The 20,943-nt window shown below is 37.3% G+C and overlaps 1 protein-coding gene across 1 annotated transcript in view; it reads left to right on the forward strand.

The window, feature by feature from the left end:
• The window catches only part of LOC122182103 (cAMP-specific 3',5'-cyclic phosphodiesterase 4D-like), a 268,281-nt gene that overhangs the window by 58,181 nt on the left and 189,157 nt on the right, over positions 1 to 20,943 (forward strand). The gene's annotated exons all lie outside the window — the stretch shown is intronic.

Below are 20,943 nucleotides of genomic sequence, written 5' to 3' on the forward strand. Positions count from 1 at the left end.
TACCTAAAGACATTTTATCAAACGAGTCTTCAACCTGAAATTAATTTGATATGTGTATTAAATGCATGAGTAATATTAAATAGCAATTGTTAAAGGAAATCCCTCCTAAACTCATGAGATCCTCCTCCCACGACCACCTTTTGAAAATAAAAAGTTGCCATTCTGTTGAATCTCTAGCTCAGTTTAGAACATTAATAATTTATCATTTGTAAATCTTTTCTAAAATTATTTATGCTTGTGTGTTGTTTTTTTTTTTCATTTGAAAATCTTCTAACTTCATATTACGGCTGTAGTTACTAGTGAGACTGTCTTTAAATAGCATTTCCTGTTGTGTTCAAAAATTCAGCTTTTCATATTACATGTATCTTCATCAGAAAATTCTTGAAGGGCCATTAAATGATCTTCCAAGAGACATGACATGGTTTAAAAATAGTATACTCTGGACGGTTTCAATTTCCAATTGCCCCTCGTGCTCATATCTAAATATCATAAAAGAATTTATTATTAAACAGTACTACAGATGCCATTGCTTTATTGTTTTTGCTAAACTAACTATATTTGGCATTCATGGTTAGCTTTACAACTTCTAAGCACTTTATAGCTCTTTAGAAAATCCTGTAAAGTAGGTTTGATTGATTAAGACTGAAAATGTGTTCTTCAGGAGTGATTTCTTTTGGTGGCACAGACTAGGTATTACACAGCACAAAACAAACAAACAAAAATTATATGGAACATTTTATTGTGATACTTTTTGATAAAACTTATGCGTATTTTTTGTAAAAGTCTTTATTGTATTCCTAATTCATTATGATACATATAATAATTTTTTACATGAATATGTCATCTATGTATTGTTGAAATATGGCATGGGAAAATATATGAAGGCAGAATGAAAAACAATATAACTCAGAGATTCAGAAGATATTCATACAGTTCTGAAACATACCAGAGCAGAAAGTGTAAGAATAGTTCAACCAGAAACATTATTAGTGCTTAAATGCACTTCAATTTCTGCTTGTTATCTTTTGATACATTTGTGTAAAATTATTTTGATAATTTTGAGCCTTTGATTTCATGAAAGTGAATTACATTAGTGGTTGCAAGTTAAAATTTTAAACATCTTGAATTAATTAATTGCCAAAATGATAATTAAAAAAAAAAAAAAAAAAAAGCCAAGATTTCAAGTTACTTGATTTAACACAAAAAATTATATTTGGGACTGCTGATTTTGAAACAAAAACACTTTTGCATGTAATAAATTTCTAAATGTTTTACTCAAATGCATGACGCTTCAGTTTAGAATATTTCTTTTTTTAACTAATGAACACGACATCTTCCTGCCAGCTGTGAAAAAATATATAAATTTTATGCTATATGTTTATAATATAAGTGCATAAATAATTTATGTAAATATTTGTGGATATGGCAGTTACTGTGAAGATATATTTGAAAACTTGTGTATTTTATTGCTCATACATTTGCAGATGTTTTCTAGGCTTCCTGTTCAAATTCAGTTTCTCATGAGAAGTAAAATAATGCTAGGTTGAGTTATTAGCTCTCTAAAGAATGAGAGAGAAAAGGTATTTAGTCTTTAGATAATGGGACAAATTTTCATATCCATTATTGAGCACTGACTCCTAAGCACTAAGTTGAGATGAAAAGTGGTTATCATGGATCTAGGCAGCATGCTCTTCTATACAAATATCATGGTTTCTGCCAAGATGATACATTACTCAAACATAGGAAAGAAAATGACGGAAAGCACCCAATTTTTCAAGTGTTCGGTTTTCCAATTCCTTTTCATTCAGTGGAGATGCTGTAATCTCAACTCTCTAGCAAACAGATTGAGATATTAAAATCTTAGTTTTGGCAAATTTTTTATGCTTCGAGTTTGGAAAAATCTTGGTTTACCCTTTAGATCCTCCCTTGGAAAATTAGAGTTAATGTTAATTTTTTATTTATTTATTTATTTATTTAATATTAAACCATTTATCTTAGTTAAAGATATAATTTAAAAGGTTTTAACATTCTGTGTTTACATGTTGATTTAAATTGATTGTTTAGAAGAGTGGTGCTCAAACTTTTGCAATCCAACTTCACTTGAGAAGAGCAGAAATCTTCCATGTCTTCTTTGAATTCATAAATTGGTATTCATCATGACGAAAATTCTCAATTAATGTAAAAAGTTGTTGAATGTTCTGTGCCAAATGCAAAATGAATCACTTCATTACCAAGATAATGATACACCCTTCCTTCAACAGAATATTATCTAGTGATTGAGAATGTGTTGGGCAAAGTGGATATAAAGCATACCCGTCCAGCAATTAGTTTGTAATTATTCCAGCCCTGCAACAAGATTAAAGTTAATGCTTGAGAAAATATACCACTATGAGTCATGATTATAAGGTGGTCAAATGCAAGCATCATGCCTTCCTTGTAAGGACATACTGCATTCTGATAATGAGTTTATTTACTAGGCAACATAACATATTATTTAGGAAGAAGTCATTCAGTGGCTTCCCAGGTTTAGCTTTGCATGTCAGTTAGAAGATACACATCACATCTATTATACTGTTGTCTTATATATAACTTGCTGATGATTATTTTCACAATAAACTATCTATCAAATCCTCACAAAATATATCTTGTGCATAAACCAGTATCTCATTATTTTAAAATGCAATTCTTGTTAGATCAGTAAGGATAGATTTAGAATGATTTTGTAGAGAGTAGCAAAATTGTTTGGTCCCCATTTATGTGTGTTCGTTGAGAGGGAATATAGACATATTTTTATTTCATTCATTATCTCATATTGTGTGCACAATTTTGGAGATAGCAAACATCAGCAAAACAGACTTTGAAAGCATACTTTCTTTCTCCACTGTATTAACTAATTTATTTCATATGTATCTCTGCTGAAGAATCTCATACAAAGGTGGACATGTTTTTAGAAGAGTAATGAGTACTCATCAGACTGTCAGGGAATTGTGATATTGTTCTTCAATTAGTTGAGAGAAGAAATCTCAGAAATGAAAATGTAGGAGTGTCAACAGTTTACGGGCTGGTTCGGCCCGGTTCCGTGAAGAGCGGGGCGGAGGGATCCGCAGATCCGCGCCTCTGGAAAAAAAGGAAACAGGGGACCCCAAACTAATTAAAAACAGCGGCACCGATCTGAGGAGAAACAAACTAATTTACTAAGTATATTATCAGAATGCAAGATAACACACTATAATACAATATAATCAGAATTGAAGCTAATAAATCAAATATAATGAGAGAGAGAATGTCCGAAAGGTGGATAGGCCTCACCACAACGCTGAGGTGAGATGCGCAGTCCAGTTGAGCAGCAGGGAGACTGGAGCAGCGCCCACGAGGAAGGGCAGGCAAGAAAAGAGCACATCAGCTGACCTTGCCAGGAGTTAAACCTCCTCTCCCTGACCGCAAGGTCCCCTGGGGAATGTAGTTCTTCTTCTCTTCAGGGCAGGTACCCAGGACTTGAGCATTGACAGTTAAAGTCCCAGTGCCCCACATGATGTTATGATGTGGAATACCGAAAGCCAAAAATCACAAAACCATGACATTCCACCCCTTATTCTACATCACTACATCATGCTTAATATATATGCAAACAGTAATTACCAAACATTAAACACATGCACACACAAACCTATATATATATATAAATATATGGAATTACTGACTGCACTCCCCCAACATCAAATTCCCTTGTGGTACACACTGAACATCCCCATTTCTCTGCATCACCCACCAAGTGGACCCAGGTCCCTGAGCAAAAACAGTTCCACGAAGAGGTTTGCCCTTCCCAGAAGCTGGAAAGACCCAAACCGCTTTTCCCAGCATGTTTTTTACATGTACTACAGAACCTTATCTCCCTTGACAGTATGTAGGGAGCTCGCAGGACCATCACGATTGATTGATCCTCCAGTATTGACTAACCAGGTGGCTTCTGCCAAATGCTTCTCCCAGTGCTTAAATGTTCCGCCACCCATTGCTTTCAACATGGTTTTTAGCAACCCATTGTAGCGTTCAATTTTACCAGAGGCTGGTGCATGATAGGGGATATGATAAATCCACTCAATGCCATGATCTTTGGCCCAAGGAGAAAAAAGTCAAATTTCTACATTTTCTTGAATAATCATTCTGCTAACATCTCTTAAACTTTGCCTACATTGCACTTCATACTTAGTGATAAGGCACTGTAAGTAGTCCATTTTAATCAACATTGTTTTTGTTAAATAGCTAGAGCAGTGCAGTCAACATGGCCCATACATAGTATGACAAATAAGTTTTTTCTGCTTACATATAAAAGTATGTATAAGTGGAATAAAATTCTAATTATATATAACATAGACCTGCCTTAGCTTTCCATGGCGCTTTGAAGTTTGTGTTCAGCATGAAGTACATTATGACTAAAGTAAGCACAGATAGTATCATGACAAGTGATTTCCCAATTTCCCCATTGTTGGTAGATAGAAATCAGAGTCCTAATTTGAACTGGAATTGTAGATGCCTGCCTTTGTACCTGTTTTCAATAATCAAATTCAATCTAATTTTGTTGTTGCTGTTGCTTGTTTGTTTTTTAATGCAGTAGAGATTATTTTAGTTTGCAGGAATATTTTTAGTAGTTCTGGAAAGCAAGCTCTGAATCGATCTAAGATTTGGCATATACATGTAAAATATATTGCAAGACCTTGCTATCTCCAGGGGTAATCGCAAGCTTGACATACGCATGCCTCATTTGGGAGACTTTTCTTTAAAAAGAAAAAAAGTGTACAGAAAAAAAAAACAAACATGTTTTTCTGTTTCCTGTGTGCTTCATAAAAGCTGATTCTCCAGATTCAAAGTATTATGGTTTTCATTCTCTGAGATATGCTGTGGGAGAAGGCTTCCATTTCTCACAGTGTATACATTCCAGAAAATAGTGAGGCTTCTCAGTACTGCTGAAGTTTGTTCATAATCAGACCAGTAGTGGTTAATAGCAAGGATGGCGGTGCGGTTGTCACTTAGCATTTTCTGCCATGTAAATGCAGTGGAATTCCGTCTTCAGTCTTTAAAAAATAGCTATTGTAAACTCAGAATTTTGTACTTCAATCTGCAAACCAGAAAGTTTTACTACTTATGCTGTCACATGTTTGCTCTTTGTCACAGTTCTCTAAATATTAAATTAAAAACAAACCAAGAATGGCTTTGTATTACAGGAAATATTCACCCATTTTTGTTCAATAAATCTCAGTAAGAACTTTATAATCTGCTTTTTTTAAAGAACATTTTAGTCCACTTCTCTTTGCAGTGAATAATAATTTCCCACTGTTTTCTTCTTAATTCAAGATCATTTCAGATAAAGATCATTTAAACTATTTGAAATAAATACCTTATTTTTAAAATTTCTGAGTTAATTACCCTAAGCATCTTGCTATAAAACATGATTTGCTTGTCACCGAGTTTGTCTGTATACATTCCAGCTAAATTCCCATAAACAACATTCAGTAGTATACATCAGGACAACATCTGTATCCAGAATTTCAGTATCTATTATCGTCTGGGACTATGGGAATCTGCTAATCATATAAAACATCTAGTTTTTTCTTACCATCTTTAATGGGAGGCAGAACTTCTGTCTGAATTAGTTTTTGTTTGGCATTTTGCAATGTAAACCATTTGGTTTTCCTGAATTCTGAGAAAACAGAGAATATGACAGCCCAATTCTTACTACATTTCCCTTAAGTAGCCAACGGTTACAAGTTTTTACATGTGGTTGCAAGTTTTTATTAATGAGCTTTAGCTCTTGTATTCTAATGCAAGTTAAAAATGCATCATTTTTTGTTTGAATATTAGTTGTTGTTGATTATTGCTAGAAGTCTCTGTACACAGATATACAAATTGTGTACAAAGAGCAATTACGATCATAATTACTGTCCTATCAAGTAAGGAAAAATTATTTATAAAAACTTTTGTGCGAAGGCTGGAAGATGGCATTGTCTGATGTACGTTGTGCGTGTACTCCCTGCAAACTCCTGGAGGTTTGTAGAATTTTTTTAAAGGCATTTGTGAAAGGTCATTGGAAAATAACTTCGTTGTCAGTTTGCAGAAGTTAGCTTAACACTTTCACAGATGGAGGAAGAGAGATTACAGTTATGAGCAGAGAAAAATATTCTTGAAATAGAAAGGAAGATATCACATAGCTAAAAATGAGTTGTGCTAATATTATAAGGGATGCTTCTCCAAGTGTTCTTCAATTTGAATAGAAACATCTCAACTATATTAAAATTAAAAATATATATATATTGTAGCAGGAGTTCTGATATCGTGACTGAAGCCTTCCAGTATAACTTCCCATGTTTGAGCTAAGGAAAAAAAAATTGCAAAAAGTTTTTTAACAATTCTAAGGATTGGATAGTGTTATAAGATCTATGTATCAGACAAACACACAGTGATTCAACAGAAAACAAAAGGTTTATGAACTGTAAAAGCAGCGTAAAGAAAGATAACAAGAAGCATAAATTCGTGCTGGACAACCACCTTTGGAATTACAAGAAATAGAGGAATATCTTTCATTTAGTTTTAATTGGGAAAATTATTTTAAGTATCAGGACAGGCATTCAGGATAATAGGAAGAAAGGCATGTAAATCTGAATTAATGTATTTTGTATGGGAGCAAACCTCAGATATTAATGCTCTTAAGGTACAGAGATTGGATGATCATTGTTTGAAAGTCTTTAAAGAACTGGTACAGGCAATCTCAGTCTTTTAGTGAGAATTGTTAATAAGATTATAAAATCACAATTACTGTAATAGTAATAGTTTTATTTGGAATTCAAAAGACAGGAAATCATCTGGAAAAATGCCGTGGCCTTTTATTTAAAATAAGAAAAACAAACAAAAACCCCACAACTTTTGAAGACGAGAAATACTAGACACCGAGACAAACTGCAAAAATCTCATACAGGTTAATTATTGGAAATGCAGAGTCCTCTGCACACACCAGTACATGCTGGGGGCTGCTCAGCTGGAAAGTAGCTCTGCAGGGATGAACCCAGGAGTGCTAGTGGACACCTAGTTGAATCTGAATCAGTGACATGCCCTTACTACTAAGAACACTAATGGCATTCTTGCCTGCATTAGGCAGGGTATCAACCACATGTTGAGAGGAGATCCTTTGCCTCTACTCAGAACTGTGTAAGTCAGACTTGGACTACTCTCTGTAGCTGTGAGCTCCCTGTACAAAAGAGACCTGGCCATATAGGAAAGAGTCAAGTGAAGGGCCACTGAGATACTGAAGGGACAGGAGCACTTCTGTGAGGAGAGGCTGAGAGAGCTGCAGCTGCTCAACCTGGAGAAGAGAGGGCTCAGAGAATACCACCAATTGCTGCTAATATCTGAAGGGAAGATGCAAAAAGGACAGATCCAAGCCCTTTTGAGTGGTGCTCAATGCCAGGACAATAGGGAATGGGCACAAACTGGAATGCAAGGGTTTCCTTCTGAATATAAGGAAGCACATTAGTGCTGAGCAGGTGATAGAGCACTAGCAAAGGCTGCCTAGAAAGGTCCTAAAGTCTCTTGCTTGGAGATTTTCAAAAGCTATCTGGATATGGGCCTGGGCACCCTGTTCTGGGTGTTTCTGCTGGAGAATGAGTTAGACCAGATGGACCCCGAGGTCCCTTCCAATATTTTTTAAATATTTTTTGGTTCTGCATAAAGATTTTGTATAAAATAAGTATGTACTTACTACATTAGGTTGATTTCAGCCATCTTAGTATTATTTTTTAGACAAAGAAGTGTTAGAATAACTGGTTCAGATAAAAAGTGTCGGTATCGGCAGAGGAATTTTAGGGCAGATGTGAGAGATGACAAGTTTTGCCAGAACATTACTACTAGAGTCCCAGGATTTCACTTAGAATTCTTATTTATAGCTGTGTTATAAACAGTAGACTGTAGGAGTACAGTAACACTTTCATATCACTCAGCAATAGGAAACCATCACTTCAGAGAAGAATCAGATTACAAGATCTTGTAGTAGTCAAGTACGAAGGAATATAATTCTTATAAACCTTCTCAAACTTTTAAAACTATACAAGAACATAGAAAAGCCATTCATTTCTGTGAGGACAGGCTGACCACGAGGGAACGACAAATTCAGTACCTAAACTTACTTGTATTTCTTTCATAATTATTAACCCTTTTTGTGGCATAATCTCAATATTGAAAACCTACAATTTTGCAGTTCCTGATTTTTTTGCACATAATACTTTTTGTGATGACTAAGTTACAAACTGACAGAAGTTATTTATATACAAACAATATTAAAAGCAACTAAAACAAGGCTAACCAAGGCAAGCAGATGGGCTTTCTTTCACTGGTGTACTTTGTCCAGTATAAAAATTCGTAATTTCAGAAATAGATTATATTAATGTTAGTTTTATTTTTCATGTAAGCTATATGAAGGGTAACAGAAAACTGGAGGATATATTGTTCAAAATGAAAGCATTGTGTCAGAAAGTTCAGTAAGGTGTTTGGAGAAATTTCAGGATTCCCAGTGCGCAGTCTATACATCCATTATTTCAGTTTTTTAAAAGCAAAGAGATAATTCAAGTATTCTAAAATATTGTAGATAATTAAGTCATAAACTGAATATTATTTCATGTGAGTATTTCATATTAGTTTACGTGAGTGTATTAGTTATGAGTACAGTAGAATAGTATATTTAATAGAAAAATAAGATCTGTGAAAAGAAATGACATCTCAGAACAATTACCACTCTACTACAATGCTGACATCCAGAAAAAAAAATTATCTAGTTTTTGAAAGCTTTTATTTCTCTTTTATAAAATCTAGCTCTGTTCAGAATACATATAATGAATGCATAGCAATGTAGAGATAAGCCAACTTCACTACATTAATACGAATACAAATTATTAAAAAACGAAATACAAGCATTTACAAAAAACATACTAAGATTTCCTTTTCTCCACAACATAGAAGGTGATGTTAATATGAATGGAGAATTTGATTAAAAACAAACAGAACATTTTTCCAATGAATATTTATGCCTTTTCATGTCGATATTTTTTAGCATCTGAAAAGATCCAGCTTTTTCATTTAACATTCTCAGCTTAATGATTGAATTCTAACGTCAACTTCATCTTACACAGAGGCAGAGTAGAAGTCTTTCCAGAAGTCATCAGTGCTGTTTTTCATTTAGTCTAAATATGGGCTGCTATGAGATTTCTTCTGTTACCTCTTCCTTCTTCAATGTATTCAAATTTGAGAAAAAAGAACTGAAAATGGAGACCAGTTTTAGCAGACAACTTTGTGAGCAAAGTAAATAATCACTATTTAAGCCTCATTTATTAAGTTGACGATAACATGATTATGTTAACAAAATAATTTTGTATCAAATGTTTGCTTTCACATTAAGTTTCTTCTCATGGAATAATCAGAATTTAATGGAATAAATTGAATTCCTCTGTTACTCTTTTCTTGAGGTATGCACAAGTGATGTTTCATCCTAACTTGTCACTCAAGATTCAAATACTCTGAACGATATGTTTGAAATCGAGTATTATTAAAAATAATAGAAAATAATCTTCATGTTAGAAATTATAAAATCACAGAATCACAGAATCACAGAATCAAAGAACTGTATGGGCTGGAGGGACCTCTTGCGATCATTGAGTCCAACACCCCTGCAAAGCAGGCTCCCTAGACTAGACTACACAGTTAGGTATCCAGGCAGGTCTAGAACGTCTCTAGAGAAGAAGACTCCACAACCCCCCTGGGCAGCCAGTTGCAGTGCTCCATTACCCTTACCATGAAAAGTTCTTACACACATTTGGGTGGAACTTCCTATGCTTCAGTTTGGCCTTTTTCCCTTGTCCTGTTGCCACTCTGTGCTGAAAAGAGTCTGGCCTTGTCTCTTTGCCTTCCGCACCTTAGGCATTTATAGACATTGATCAGATCACCTCTGAGTCTTCTTTTAGGTTTTCTTTTAGGTTTATTAAAGAATCATAGAATCACATGATTTGAAAGGGACCCTGAAAGATCATCTAGTCCAACTCCTCTGCAATGAACAGGGGCACCTACAGCTTGATCAGGTTGCTCAAAGCCTCATCCAGCCTGTGCTTGAATGCCTCCAGGGATGGGGCATCCACCACCAGCTTGGGCAGCCTGTTCCAGTGCCTCACCACCCTATTGTAAAGAACTTTTTTCTTATGTCTAGTCTAAATTTCTAGTCTAACTCTTTTTTCATTGAAACCATTTCCCTTGGCCTATCACAACAGGCCCTGCTGAAGAGTCTGTTCCCTTCTTTTTTATGCTCTCTTTAGACACTGAAAGGCTGTTATCAGGTCTCCTCAGGCCCTTCCGTTCTCTAGGCTGAACAGCCCCAGCTCTCAGTCAGTCCTTACAGGGAGGTATTCCATCCCTTGGATCATTCTGGGGGCCTTCCTTGGGACATGAATCAACAGGTCCATGTCTCTCCTGTACTGAGGAGTGCTCCAGCTGAGGTCTCACCAGTGCACAGTAAAGGGGCAGGATCACCTCCTTTCACCTGCTGTTCATGCTCTTCTGATTCAGGCCAAGACACAGTTGGCTTTCTGGATCGAAAGGCAACATTCTGGCTTATGTCCAGCTTGCTATTCCCCAATATTCCCAAGTTCTTTTCAGCAAGGCTGTGCTCTATTTTTTCCTCCCCCAGCTTATATAGATAGAGTGACTCAGGTGCAGACTTGAACACCAAACTTTCTGAGTGTACATTCAATCCCACATTCAGTGTCATTGATGAACATATTAAAGAGCACCGATCCCAGAACTGACCCCCTTAGGACACTACTCATCATTTATCTCCACTTGGACATTAAGCCATTGACCACCACTCTCTGGGTACAATCTCGCAACCATGTCCTTGTCCATCGCACAATTCACTCATCAAATCCATATATTTCCAATTCAGAGAAAAAGATGTTGGGGGATACTGTGTCAGATGCCTTACTGAAGTCTGGATAGAGGACAAGGTCCTGCACCAGGACTGGAGCAATCCCAAACAGAGACATAGGTTGGGTGGAGACATCAACAGAAGTATGTCCAGAAGGTCCGGGAAGGTGATTCTGCCCATCTACTCGGCTCCCATAAAACTCCACCTGCAATACTGCATCCGATTCTGGAGCCCCCAACACACAAAGGGCATGGAGCAGTTGGTGCAGGTCAGAAGACAGTCACAGATGTGATCAGAGAGAGCACCTCCACTACGAGGACAGGCTGAGACATCTGGGGCTTTTCAGCCTAGAGAAGAGAAAGCTCTAGGAGGCCTTATAGCAGCCTTCCAATACCTGAAGGGGGCCTACAGGAAAGCTGGGGAGCGACTTTTTATAAGGACATACAGCAACAGGACAAGTGGAAATGGTTTTAAATTGGAAGAGTGTAAATTTAGAGCAGATATTGGGAATGAATTCTTTACTGTAAGAGTGGTGAGACACTGGAACAGTTTGCCCTGAGAGTTTGTGGATTCCCCCTCCCTGGAGGCATTTAAGGCCAGGCTGGATGGGGCTTTGAGCAACCTGGTCTAGAGGGAAGTGTCCCTGCCTATGAGGGGAGGGGGAAGGATGTGGAACTAGGTGATCTTAAAGGCCTCTTCCAACCCATATCACTAAATGATTCTTTGATTCTATAATTTGAGTGACTCTTCCCTTGCCTTTGACACAGGTGCACCATCACAGAAGGTTGGTAAGGAAAAACCTGGTGAAGCCATGCAGGTTGTCCTTACCTCCCTATTTTCCATGTGCCTCAGCATAGTCTCCTGAACATTTCAATATCAACTGCTGTTAAAAAAAAAAAAGGTTTTCTTAAATAACTTTTTCCAATTTTTTTTTTTTTTTTTTTTTTTTTCTGGGATTGTTAGTTGTACCTAGTAGTTTCAGTAACATGCAGTTTTTGAATTTGTGGCTGGATGATGGAAATAGCTGTTTCATAACAGATATACATCCAAACCGGTAATGCAATGTCATTACATGTAAAGTTTCTGTTTACCTTTGTAGAATGTTCTTTAAGGCACTGAACCCTTTCTTATGCAATAGAGAAGAGATGAGTCTGTGAGCATGACCAGCCTAATTTAAAGAGGTAGGCTGCTATGCCAGATAGCTATAGTAATTTTTCCTCAAGGATCACTGACCTGTAAAGCCAAGGAGAGAAGGACTCTCTCTCTTCATCTGAGACAAGAAGGTAGTTACTCTCTCAGGGAGATACCGACATTCTTTTCCAGATTACTCCATTTATCTCAGTTTAAATTTATATGACTTTAGCAACGTCCTGGACTGGAAGGGATTCTCAAAGATCACAAAATTCAGCTCCAGGTTCCATACAGGACAACTCAAAATGTAAACCTCATGTTTGAGAGCAGTGTCTAAGCTCTCCTGGAACTCTAGGGGCCTTGGGCTGTGACCACTGCCCTGGGCAACCTGTTCCAGGGACTGACCACTTTGGTGAAGAACCTTTTCCTAATACCTGGATTAGGACATTAGGAAATAAAAGGTGCAGCAAAGCCTTACCAAGAAGCTCAGTTTACTGAGTGAGATTCTCAGCAATAACGATTTTTGTTACAACTGAGCAAATCTTGCATGTTAGGGTAAGGCTACCTGAGACCCATTTCTTTCTTTAATTGGAGGACGGGGGCGACAACGACGGGATGGGACAACTGGAGAGCAAAGAGAAGGGAGGACTGAGAAGAAATTAAAACACATTTGAAAAATGCTAAGAAGAAAATAGAAGACAGAAAATATTGATTCTTTTGAGTTGTTGACCTGAAGATTCTTTGGACTTCAAAAAAAGCTGAGGCTTGGATAGATTATATTCTGCTGAAATTACATTTAGAGTTGAACATATCACTTTTAGAACAAAAATATACTTGATAATTAAGTCCTTTTTCTTCCTAAGGGATAGCCAGCAGCTCTTAGCACCCTTACTTAATCCATGATTGTTGTTCAAATGGGAACTATATGGTTTTTGAAGTTTCCTCTTTCAGCATTAATTTCAGTGAGATAATCATGGTCCTAAGTTCGCTCTGAAGCCTCGAGGGCAAGTTGTGTGGAGTGTGTTCTATACACACTGCATAGCGCTCATTTAGACCTCTCCTGAATATAGAGAAACAATTTGCTCTGTCATTCTTCAGTTCAGAGTGAAGTCATGTGAGACTGTGTCAGAGCCCACCAGAATGGTGTTCCTGTAGCATGAAACCAAACATTCATATTGCTTGCATTCTGTTTGAGGGGGAAGGCCTGCAGGGATTCAAGAAGACTGGATAGGAAGAACAGAGACAAATAAACCTGCTGTGTGTTTATGTAATAAACCTTTAACAGTGGGATGCATAGTTCTTAGCAGTTCATTAATTATGTTGATTTTTTAAACTATATGGTTTTCAAGGAATATTTATAAATAATAAAGGGATTCTAATGATCAAAACATAGAAATAAGCTCCACATATGGGTAATTGTCATCTCCACACTTTTTGTCCATGTATAGATTTGATCATTGTATTTTTGTAGTATTGCAGATAATTTGTATGTCATTCTTTTTATACAATTGCCAAGTTTGATAGGATGAGTTGGTGCTTTTTTTTTTTTTTCATTGACATGTGCTCAGAATCTACAGGCTGAATTCAACAGCTTATTTTGCATTATTTATAATGCATATATATCTATAAAAGCTGCTGTAGGTCATTGCCACTGTTTCACCTGCGACACTGATGAAATTATATTACTTATAGCTGGCTTTTCAGCATTTCTTTAAGTGCTAATTTTACCTTCCTAGAGGCATCATTTGTCCTAATCATTATTGCATTGTTACCAAAACATTTAATTTAGTGATCTTTGGCTCCTTTTTGGGAAAAAAAAAAAAAAAAAAAAAAAAAAAAAAGCTTTATATATGCCACTTGCCACTTGTTTCTCATGACCAGTATGTATACATAGTATTATTGTTTGCTTTGATTCTGTATTAAGACGTATCACTGATGGAAAGGCAGTTCTCACATCTATTAGCCCTGTTATTAGGACCACAAATGTTACAAAGGAAAGCCTTTAATCTGCTAGTGCACTTGCACATCTAAGAAGAGGTTGACAGACCCAAGTGTTAGTCACTTTTTGAATGAATGTACTGCTATCACTGGCAGTTAAAATCTGAGTGTTGTGGGGAGAAAATACGTCCAGAAACTAAGGAATGGAAATGCAAATAGTCCTCTTTGGTTTCTCTGACCTCAGAGAACAGGACTGAAACAAAGATGCTAACAGGTCAGTTAGAAAGTTCATGAGACACACTTTTTACTGCTCTCTGATTAGATATTTCACTGGGCAGTCAGAAATGCAAGACTCCTAAGACCAGTAAGAGGGAGAGATAAAAGGGTAGGTCCTCACTCTATAGTCCAATGTGACCTTTTGTCTTAAAATGAGAAGTGCTGCAGGCTAGTTTATGCTATCAACATGCATAATCCATTATCTAATTAATCTTGGTAGAAAATTATCAAGGAAACCTTTTAAAGGGACTATGATCTGGGACTTCTATGTTTCTGGAAAGAACCAATATCACTTGCAGACTATCTCTCTGTCTGTGTGCACTACTTAAGCACTACTTGGGAAGATGCACTAGACCTTCCGATAGCATAAATTCCAATTATCAGAGCACTGTCCTAATAGCAGAACCAAGAGATCAAAGCCAAACCTGCTCTGAATTGTTTTTTTAACTTTTTCTTTTTTTCTTTTTTTCTTTTTTTTTTTTTTTTTTTTTTTTTGCCCTTGAATTGAATTGTACATACTGTTTCAGAGACCTTGGTGGGTGAAGCTGATTTGGAACTGACATACCTAAATGCTTATTTTTGCCCTTTTATTTGTCCAAATGTTGTTTGGACGAATGGCATTTTTCAAATTGAACTGAGTAGCAATCTCATCAGCCTATCCTAGAAATGTAACAAAAATTTCTTTCTGATTAAGATCCCTGATTTGAGCTTAACCTTCCTCTAGAAAGCCTGTACATTCTGTATTCCACTTTGTTTGGTGAACTCTAAAGTTAATGTTATCAAGTAATTTTACTGTACGCTTACCCTCCTTCTGCAACTCTGCTTCTGAATGAAATTAGTTGAATCAGTTTGTGCTGAAGTTAATACTAGAGACAGACAAATAAACTGGTTTCTTCATGACGTATAGATGCAGAACAGTCTCATTAGCGAATTCCAAATGCGTTCAGTGGCACACTGGTGCACACTTTCTCAGGACAGTGCAATGTATTAAGTCTAGTGTGGAAAATGTCAGTGCCTAGAGATGATCAGGCAAGTACTCAGTTAGGTGAGCGCAGTATGAAATAATAATGACAGTGCAGATTTGTGTAGCATTTGGTGTACTTAATATTTCATAGGAAGTGGATCTAGCCTAGAGAAAGCAACAGACAACTGGATTAGTTAGAGGTAATATTTTTTTTACACTCAGATGAATGACACATCCTTGCAGTTTTCACAATTTTGTTTATACTTTTTTAAAATGTTTATCTCATAAATCCCAAAGTTAGTGAGTTGCGGGGGGAGTGCTGCTTTTAATGTAAAACATAAACATATCATAAAAGCTGTAACATTTTACCTGATCTTTTTACATGTTATACTGAATGTATTCAGTGAACATGGATGCTTTGCTTTCTAAATTCTTACTGAAAAAGGCTAATTTTCATTCTCACCTTTTGTAACACAGAGTATCTGTTTTCTATTGCAGCTACATTTCAATGAAAAAATAAGCAACCAGCCTTCTGCATAGAGTAGGAGGACAAAAAATGTTTCTGGAGCCTTTTTAAATTTTGACATCTATTGTATTTTGGTGCTCCAGTTCTTCAAAGTGCAACACACAGTATATACAATGTGTGCGGCAGCAGAAGCTCACTTTTTATGACTGAATTAAATACTATTTCACTGCGAATGCATTATCACATTCAAGTAGTTTAATATTTTATTCTCTCTTCCCAATGGTATCAACTTTAATAGGGCTAATTTGGGGTATTGCAGAACAGGGCCATGGAAGCAAAAGAGCTTAAGGAAACAGAACCTATGAAAATCTACAGTGCAATATCTTATCACGTTACTCCCACGTCCACACACCCCCTAATCAAATACACACTTTTATCACAGCTTTTAATGCCATTGAAGTTGCAGTTTGCTTCTAAACTGCAGGATTTCCTGTCTCAAAGGGCAAGGGGTCATTTGAAGTTTAAAAAGTCTTAGCGCAGAGTAAAACACTGGGGGGAAAAAGGAAAAAAAAGAAAGAAGGATGGAAAAAGAATGGCAAGTGACCTGTGTGTAGCCTGGGCACCTTGAAGTGTAAAAGCATTTCTAGAAATCTTTTAAATATCAGGAGCGATCAGCACAGCAAAGCGTATGCTGTGCACACATCTTCTGCCTGCTTCTGCGCTCGACTGCTGCATTTTCCTCGCTCCCGGCCACTCAGCGACACAGGCGTTCGCAGGCAGGCTCTGGCGCTCGGTCCCCCCCACGGCCCCGTCCTTCCCCCTCGGTGTGTGGGAGGCAGAGCCGCGCAGGACGGCGCTGTGTGGGAGAACCCACCTAGAGGGCCCCCTTGACGCCAGCAGAGCCCTGCCAGGCAGCCTGCCCGCGCCGCAGCCCGGCCCCGCCGCAGGCTGAGCGGCACCGCGCCCGCCGCCGTCCGGAGCCGCCACCGGACTGGCAGCAGGGCAGAGAGGGCGAAGACACCGGCAGCCCGAGGGGTACGTTGGAAATCCTTGCGAGGAGTGAGGAAGCGGAGCCTGTTGCCTGCGCTGCTTGAACGGGGACACCGGCTCCTTTGGCTTGGGCTTGAGAAGCTTCCCGAGGATGTTGCCGGAGCTTCAGGAGTGATAACTAGCTGGGAGCTGAACTGGGGGGGAAAAGAAAGGAAAGGACAGCAGGGGAAGAATTCTTAGGTAAAATGGACTTGAAGCTTTGCCTTCGTTTCACAACATAAACAGTGATGCAGATGTTTTTGGTATACATTGTAACATCAAAAGAGAACAAGGTTCTGCAGTGCAAGAATCAATAGCTTAGTCATTTTACTTGAAGGGAGCAGGCAGCCTTCTTATGGGATTAGGCAGCAAAGACAGATCTGGTCATGATGTGATCTTATCTCATGATAGTCTCTAACTGTTGTCCTGTTCTATGGAGCCGAAAACGCATACTTACTTCCTTCTTTCTTAGATGAAGAAATAAACCCAACAATCAAATTCAGAAAGAAATTTAGTTTGGTTGTATATGGCTACTAAACACCATCCTGTTCCCTGGGTTTGCGATAAAGGAAAACTGCATTAAAGTGACCGGTGATGAATATGTGTCTAAGAAAGAAGAAAAAGCAGTATTCCTTTCTGAACATGGCAAAGCAGTCTGAAGTTACACATTTCCCTCTAACCACTGATTTGGCATGGATGACAGGAAACTATCTCTTGACTAACCTTTTCCAACTGTACAAAATGCTGTATATGAAGATGCTTTAATCCATATTAAAAGCATTTGGATTTTTATCAAGGCAAACTGTTGGCATTGTCATAAAGTTTCTGTATACTAATTACTTTAATGCTTTTTAAGTAGTAAGTAAGGCATAAATGGATGGACATGTACCTAGAAAACCCTATGAGAACTCTTTCTTCAGATCCTGGGAATTTTTATTTCTGTGGATTACAGTGATTCTTGCAATAATCCCTGCTGTTAACTGCTCATGCAGTTGTTCTGGAATGCATCTATGAATACCATAACAGATAAAGCTGTCTAACAAGGAAAACACTAATGTTGGAAGATCTGTGAACATGATGCATGTGAATAATTTCCCCTTTAGGAGGCATTCATGGATATGGTGAGTAATCAATACACTTTACAGATTGTTAAACTTGGAATGCTTGTTTGCAAAATACTGTGGCAAGTACCAGATGCTGTGTTTTTTCCTTCATTAATGTCAAATGAGGACTAACTGGGCTATGAAAATATGAGAATCTCACAGAGATAGTGCTGCTAAAGTCATATGCTTGGTAGTCTCTTCTCTCTACAAAACAGACAAGTAATAAAATTGGTGTTCTTATGGTCATGTTTTCCTGTGTGACAAACGTTTCTTGAGAAGGAGGTGTATTTTCTTTCTGCATCAAAGGAACAGGAACTCTTCTTTCCATTTCTTACTTAGCATTACTTGACGGAAATGATGAAGTATTTTCCTCTTTTCATATCGTATTGTTTATCCTGGAACTTACTTATATACATTCATGTGACTTAAAGAGCAGTAAAAAAAAAAGTTCATTTGCATGATAATTCAGTAATCTTTAATAAATGCATTTGTATGATAGGTTTTCGAGTGTGACTGTTTGGAAGGCAGACACATAGTATTAAAATCTCTTTATCATCATTAAAACATCTGTTTCCTCATTAAACCACAGACATCTGTAGTTCCTGCTCACTGAACAGGCTTTCTCTGTAACTTTCTTAGCAATAGAGTTGACTTGCTTATGAATTCTGCCAGTGGTTGTTGCATCATGTCATGCTCCTTTTGTTGAGATCTGTCTTGATCAGATCAGTGTAAAGCAAAATTAGTTTCCCGGAAAACTTTTGCATCTTAGGTAAATATTGTCTTTTAATGACAAGTACATTATGGAAGCTCTGTGGAAAAGATCTGTATTCAGGTTGTGAGATGGGCATCTGTGTGCATATTTGTTTGAAAGATTTGCCCTCAGTGTGTGCCAGCCTCTGTATATATTTTCAGGATAAATTTTGCCTGGGAAAATGTGTCAGCTGAGGTTTTAAAGCCAAGTCGTTTTTATGACATTTCAAAATTGTATTTTAGAAGAAGAGTATAAAATCAAGACCCTGGTGCCTGGCAGCACCAGCACTGGCGTCAGCTGAGTGTCATTTGTCAGAGGAACTGGCTCCTCTGAGCTGAGCCAATGGCAGGAGCTGGCATGTAGGCTGTCAGATTATGGGGGGAGGGGAAGAATAGGGGGTGTGATGCTCTGGCTCCTTGTTTTCTCTTATTATTCTGATTTTATTAAATAATTGGTAGGCACACTGCCCTTTTGATGTATGTGTTGTTTTTATTATGTTTTACTGTACCTTTCCCTAAGACCATTGTGGTTTACATATAAGCCCTTAAGTAGCCAACTTCTTATCACCCAGAAAATGAATAATGCGATCTTCAATATCTTTCATCTTTTGGTTTTGGCAGTTTATTTAGCAAGATCTTTCAGAAAGGTTACTGCACTCCAAACCTAACAGGAGCACCATTTCCACTGTCTTCTAAGAATTTGACCTACTTCTGTTTTTAATAACTTAGAGAAATAATTTTAAGAACATTTTAACCCCCCGGGCTCATCTCCTGTCTACATAATTTTCAAGCAACATGAGGTCTGTAGCCTTTTGAAACTGATTTTGAGCAAGCCAACTGTTTGTTACGTTTCTCCTGTAAAATGTAGTTAGCTGTTTTCCCTGCTCTTTCCCAGCCCCTTGCTGCCTGCCACAGAGCATGAACCCCTTGTCTAAGCAAGACTGTGGCAGAAGTGTTTGCTGTGACAAGTATATGGAGTTAATTAGATGATCTGTGTTTAATATTCTAACTGAATGTAAAAAGTACCATGCCTACTTTTGTGCTTATTGAATGCTAGACCTTAATTTAGTATTAAAATGTCTTCAGACTACTGTTGTTCCTCTCAAAACTCAGAACTGGCAAATTTGCTTATTCATGCTACAGTAGGTCTGTCAGGAGCATTTATGGACAGCAGAACTTTAAAGTTGCCAGTCATAGTTTTTTGTTTGTTTGATGATGAACCTTCACAAATCTATGTTTTGCCTATCAGGTATGCCAACCTTTTCTATTGTGAATTGGAAGTGTCACAAAGAAAACTGTGTATGTGTATAACTTCACCTTGTGATACTTTCAGGTGCCAATTAAAGGATGATAATAAAGATGACTTCCATGGGACCCAATTAGTTTTGTGTTTGTTTAATACAAATATTAGTTGATTGTCTTTTAAAAATGTTTCCCCAGTGCTGATGCAACACATCAAAGATGTTCTGTTGACGGTGCCATGTACTTGATAATATTTTGTAACCTTTATATGCATGCAGAACTAAGTATATCAGAAGTACGACAACTAATTTTCTGTACCTCATAGATGTTGCTTTTTTAAGGTGTTTTCTGTACCTCAGAGACATGCACAGGGCTTTCATGTTCTCCTTGTCTCATATGGAATATGGAGGAGGAAGAGGAAAACAAAAAATCAAACTGTCAGAAATTTATTTTTCACTTCCAAAACTCCAGGGCTTTATTTGCATGTCATATCAGCCAAGGTGATAGATGTGTTTTTGTGTTTGTTCCTCTGTGCTGGTTTAGGGAAGGAATAACCAGAAAGTGAAGCCCTGAAAGCAGAGTTACAAATATGAACACACAAGCTTTTGGAGATGTTTTGAGAATTCCAGTATGTGAACTGTCCTGGTAATGCTAGTAATAGGAAACAGCTGACTCCTAGCCAAAAGCAGATATAAAATATATATGGTCCCTGGCAGTAAAACTAGGATCAAAACTCTGTCAGACAAATAAGGGTAGCTATAGTCTGAGTGCAGTTTAGATGGTATAAAAATGAGATTGGAGAAGACAGAAAAGAGGTATTTTGTCAGAAGCTGTTTCAAGTAGTGTGGATTAAAGAGAAGCAAATACAAAACATGAACTGATACAGTAGCTTGGGCAAGGGATGTCCCAGGTGAGGATAAGGAAACTCCTAGCAACAGTAAGAAACATTTATGATACTGGTAGAAGGAAGAATAGGATTTTACAACTACTTACCATATTGCATACAATATAATATAAATTATGTATTAACAACATGCATCTTACTGCCATTCACACTGGAAACAATTTTAGAAACATCTACTGCTGAGTTGTA

The sequence above is a fragment of the Lagopus leucura genome, unplaced genomic scaffold (genome assembly GCF_019238085.1).
Source record: "Lagopus leucura isolate 7727_CA_CO unplaced genomic scaffold, USGS_WTPT01 Super-Scaffold_100014, whole genome shotgun sequence".
NCBI lineage: Eukaryota > Metazoa > Chordata > Aves > Galliformes > Phasianidae > Lagopus > Lagopus leucura.